The sequence below is a fragment of the Triticum urartu genome, chromosome 5A (genome assembly GCF_056163025.1).
Source record: "Triticum urartu cultivar PI428250 chromosome 5A, HENAU_Tu73, whole genome shotgun sequence".
Lineage (NCBI taxonomy): Eukaryota > Viridiplantae > Streptophyta > Magnoliopsida > Poales > Poaceae > Triticum > Triticum urartu.
The window spans coordinates 263,188,926-263,194,809 of record NC_141877.1 but is presented as its reverse complement, the minus strand read 5'-3'; positions in this window follow the sequence as shown (position 1 = coordinate 263,194,809).

Here is a 5,884-nt window from a genome sequence, read left to right as displayed (position 1 = left end):
CATAGAGCCTCCAAAAATCATCCGATTCGGCTTAAATCAATATTTTGGTTTGACTAGATTCATTTAAGAAAAATATATTTCTCCTCTTCGGCGCGACTTCCGGAAATTGTCTCTTCTCTCCAAAGTCGTCTTTTCTCTGCCTTATAAAGGTATCTTTCTTTGTTTTTTTATACTTCCGTAGTTTATTATTTTTAGACTAATACGATAGAATAATTAGGTTATCAATTAGTCTACGTATTTATACATTAGACCTTAGCCGTAACTATTTTTCTTCTGTAAAACAGCTTGGCCCTGATTTTTCAAATAGCCATGACTTTTTACTCGTTCATCCAAATTAGATGAAACCAATGCCCACTTCTTCGTTACGATCTCCTCTATCCAGTAAAACAACTTAAACATGTTTTTGAAAGTTTTAAAATTTGAATTCAAACAAATTGTATTCAAACTTCTTTTGTTCATAACTTGAGTTTTATAACTCCGATTTAGTTGATTCTTTTTGCAAATCGAAGCTCTTGACTTAAACTTTCTGATAAGGCCAAATTCACATAATTTTGATACTGTTAGAAATTGTTTTATGTTGCAAGAGTTATTTGTTGGTTTTGATGTTTTCCGAACTGTCTTCTTCGTTCTTCCCAATCTTTTGAGTGATTGCTTATGTGTGGTTACTATTGCTTGCTCACGATAGATTGAACGGAGTGTGAAGGGTAGAAATATCAAGAGTTATGTGTGCGAATCATCTTCATCAATAGTACAAAGCAAGTTCACACTTTGATCATATCCTTTTCATACCCAGTTTTTATGCATTAGTTTCAACCCTCAAACATTGCATGGTTAGGACTTCATAACATGTGGGTATCGAGAAGTAGTTGATGAGGTAGGAACCTATTGCCCTGCATTCAAACCCTAGGAGTTACTTTTATGTTATGCTCATATTGCTATGCTATGCTCGTAGACGTGGATTGGTTTGAGAGAATTCATGACAGATGTGAGAGCTATTATTTAATGGTTAACTTAAGGTGGCTACTTTAATACACATCTGGGTGGATTGGTTGGGGCACCCTCGAGCACCCAATGGTTTGCCCGAGCACCTGAGAACCTAGTATTTGCCCAAGGGGATCCCGGAGGACCCGTATGATCACCCTATGGAATGCCACCCAGGCTCAAAGGGATCATAAGATTATTCATGCTAGAAACTTCTGTGTGCAGCCACAAGCTATTGTGGGCTCTAGCATAGTTGAGTAAGTTGCGTGAAGCTCTTGAAGAGATAGACTAGCAGGTAGTGGGTTGTTTGTGGTATAGTCTATCCGGAGTAGAGAGTTAATGCTTCTGAAAGACTGTGTCTCGGTCATCCGTTTCTCAAACACCCGGCAGTGCGAGAAATTCAACGGAGGAGATCGGGTCTTGTGGGGAAAAGTGTGCAAACCTTTGCAGACTGTACAAACTAATCATGGTTAGCCGTGTCCCCGGTTATGGACATCTTGAGTATCTGGTTCTTGGATTATCATATTGATCTCATCACGTTACTTAAATAATTTGTTGGGTTATTGATGTTAATTTGGGATTGAGTTGGAGGAACCTACTCAATATTTATCAACCAACTTTGTAGTTAAATAAATTATATTCCTTTGCAGTAGGGAAAATTTGGCTTTACGCAAAAACATTATAACCATAGAGCTTTTCCACCAGCCATATATGCATGTAGTGATAGCTATTATTCATCATTATCCTATGGTGTGAATTTGCTAGTACATTCAATGTACTGACCCTCTGTGGCTGCAACGTCTCATGTTGCAGGACTTCTTACGACGAGTAAGTGATACGTTAGGGTTACGATTTCTACACTCAACTTTGCCATTGGTGTTGATGGGAATCCACAACCTTGTTGTTACTTCCGCTATTTGGATTGAGGTAATAGTATTAACGTTACTTTATACATGTGATTTACCTCTGTTATAAATCCTCGAGTACTGTGTGTCAGCATACCGATCCAGGGATGACACTTAAGCACAGAGACTTGACCGTCTGAGGTCGGGTCGCTACAAGATGGTATCAGAGCATATGTTGACTGTAGGATGCGACCCCTAGAAACTGGCAAGCCCATAGGAAATATTTTCTCTACGACTTTCTTTTCAAAAGGATATTTTACCTCATCTTGTGTCCCAGAAGTTGAAGCCTTATGGAAAGGATATGAGGAAACCTTGTGCATGCAAGATTTGTGGAGAAATAGGACACACCCATAAAGAACACAAGGATGAATGCCCTAATTGTGAAGGAAGTCGCCCAGTTGAAGAATGCCCAACTAGGTAGATTACTTGTTTCTTGTGTGAAGGGACTACCCACTATCCTGCTCAGTGTCACATTTACCCCATGGTATGAGGAACCATCCAGCAGAAGAAAGAAGCGATGAAAGGAGCCCTCATGCAAATTTTAGAAGAACCTATGATGAAGGAAGATGTGGAGGACACACCCGAAGAAGATCCAATTAAACCCTGCACCAAGTCATCCTATTCATGTGGAGAAGAAGGACACATCTCCTAGAATTGTCTGAATGGAGACCTAGTAGAATTCCCGACAGAGGAAGTAGAGTATGACCCACAGGAAATAGAAGCCCTGATTGGAACAGAAAAGTCCAGGAAGAGAAGTAGATTGGATACCAAGAAGGACCTGAGTCATATCACCTGTTACAGGTGCAAGGAGTCAGGGCACTACCTCAGCAGTTGCCCAAAAAGGAAACCTCAAGACTTGTCAGAAGTAATATGTTTTCGTTGTAATGGAGCAGGGCACTTTGCCAGAGAATGCCCCAAGGAGAAGGAGACTTGTGCTAAATAGTTGAGTCTGTGAGAAGTATAGTAGTAGTAGTAGTAGTGAGAACATTTCTTTTTAATATTGAGGTGTTGAGTTGAGGCATGTAATGGAAAAGCAAGAGATTGTAATCGTTGGAGAATCAATAAAGTTAGCATCGTTGGTACTGATATGGATTTGATGAGTTGTTACTCTATGAAGAAGGATTTTAACCGTTTTCGAGGATATGAGAAATATGGTCTATGGATGAGTTTGTGCATTCAAGGGTGGTAGTAACTGTGAGGACCCTTGACCCCTGGAAAAAGATAATGATATACCACGGAGTGGATTCCGGACAAAATAAGTACGAGTTTTGTCTTGATATGTGGGATACCCCAGGAGTATGAAGAGATGAAGTATTATTGGATATAAAGGAGGTGTAATGTTGGAAATATGGAGCAATGGCAACTCCATGATGAGTTTGAGTAATCACGTTTTAGTCTTGTACAAATAGAAGGAAGGGAGACAATACAATTGGATGGATTTTAAGTATGCTAGGAAGCTGGAAGTTGGATGTTGGAATAACGATCAGTTGCCCAGAGGATGAGTTCAAGGTTTACAAGTGATGAGATGGGCCATAACCCACATGCCCCAGGACCTGCCAAGAAGCAAGCGCACTCTTGCTGAAGGAAAAAAAACCTAGAAGAGAGTACGACCTTACCCACCGACGATTTTATAGGAGTAACGCAAAACCTGAGAGTTGTGAAGGAACGATAGATGTTTGTTTGGCTTGCAGAATCCATGGAATTATCCGAACTTAGTTCGTCGACAAGAGAAATTCTGCAATACTTGTGAGGATGACCGAGTGTTAGAATGCGAGATTCGCTAAACCATGTACAAGGTAATGATTTGGGTGCGGGATGGATCGATCACCATACCGACTTACTCTTATTATTCGCCTTGCTATATGGGATGGTAAATTTGAGTGACTTACCTATAGTAGAGAGACGACGATCAAAACCTTGTTTAAGCCTTAGAATGGTATAGATATTTTTCCCTTGTACAAGGCAGTTTTTGCCAACCGTAGGTTATACGGTGAGGATCAACCCAGACCCATTTCCTGCAGGAGAAACCATAAATTGTTGACCACCATGAGATATCGATAGTTTTTTTAGTATTGGCGCCAGACCCGTCAGCTATGAAGACCCAATCTTGGAATAACCTTACCAAGATGAAAGGACAGAAGAATTGTGGTAAAGGTTATGCCACTACCGGAAGAGCCCAGAGAAGGAATTATCCTGAAGATCTGAGAAGACCGACACTGTTAACAATATGGATGAAGTATATGAGTTTTGATGGAACCGTAGCCATGAAGGGTGGTAGCACCCCAGACCCCTTCCTGCGACAATTGATGGATTTTGAGAAGACCCCGACCCTAACCTATTTCTTTCTAGCCTCTCCGAATCTCGAGGACGAGATTCATTTTAAGGGTGGTAGGTTTGTAACATCCCAAAATTCTAAATTTTGGAATGTTATAATAAATAGCTAGATTTGATTGATTGTTCGACTGATTTATCTGAAAGTGAGTGAATTCGAAACTTTTTGAAAGTTAAATGAGAGGGAATAAAAGGACTTTCCCAAACTTTCATTTTTTTGCTTTTATGATCTCCGTGAATTCAAATTCTTTTCAAATACAAAACTCTCGAGAGAAGATGATATGACTTCTTCCATTTAATTAAATGAAAAGGGGTTTTTGAAAAGATTTGAATTTTATTTGGAAATATTTCAAATTCAGAAACTTTAAGCAACTCAATGATTTTCATGAGAGAAGATAAAATGACTTCTTCAAAATATATGAAATACGAGTCGGAAGTTTAAAATGATCAAATTTAAAGTCCGTTTGAAATTATTTTCAATTTGGAGTTATTTGGGTTTTATTCAAATTATTTTTCTCCAAAAATAAAATAAATGGAAATAGGGTAAAATGATTCCCTACATCAAAAAATTGGAGAGAAATAATTTTGAAATCATTTTGGTATTTCTAAAATGATTTTTATTAGGTTTTATTGTAGAAGTAGCACTGTTTGAATTATTTGAATTCTTGTGAATTTTACTTGGCACTAGAGAAATGTTCATGTTGTAGAAAATCTTTTTCTGAAAATTTTGATATATAATATTCCTATATAAAATTTAATTTTATTATCGTTATCCAGTTTTCTTTTTTTGTTTCTATATAAAAAAGAAAAAAAATCTACGCGTGCGCCTGGAACTAACCGCCGCCCACATGCGTAGCATAGCAGCAGGCCAGCCCCTTTTTCTTTTGTTTTTTTGTCTTTTTTTATTTATTTTATTTTCGTTAATTTTTTGTTTTTTGAAACAAATTTCAGAAAAAATAGATTTCTGAAAAAATGCAGCCCGTGTACGGCGCGCGGCCGACCGAGGCCTTTAGGCCCGTGCGAGGCGTTAGCCTTTTTCTTCTCTGTTTCGTATATTTTCGTCTAAGTTTAGTCCCACATTGCTTAGCTTTTAACCCTTAAACCTCTTTTGCACCTATAAATATAGACCCATAGAGCCTCCAAAAATCATCTGATTCGGGTTAAATAAATATTTTGGTTTGACTAGATTCATTTAAGAAAAATATATTTCTCCTCTCCGGCGCAACTTCTAAAAATTGTTTTTTCTCTCCAAAGTCATCTTTTCTCTGCCTTATAAAGGTATCTTTCTTTGTTTTTTTATACTTCTGTAGTTTATTATTTCTAGACTAATACGATAGAATAATTAGATTATCAATTAGTGTACGTATTTATACATTAGACCTTAGCCGTAGCTATTTTTCTTCCGTAAAACAGCTTAGCCCTGATTTTTCAAATAGCCATGAATTTTTACTCGTTCATCCAAATTAGATGAAACCAACGCTCACTTCTTCGATCTCCTCTATCCAGTAAAACAACTTAAACATGTTTTTGAAAGTTTTAAAATTTAAATTCAAACAGATTGTATTCAAACTTCTTTTGTTCATAACTTGAGTTTTATAACTTCGATTTAGTTCATTCTTTTTGCAAATCGAAATTCTTGACTTAAACTTTCTGATAAGGCCAAATTC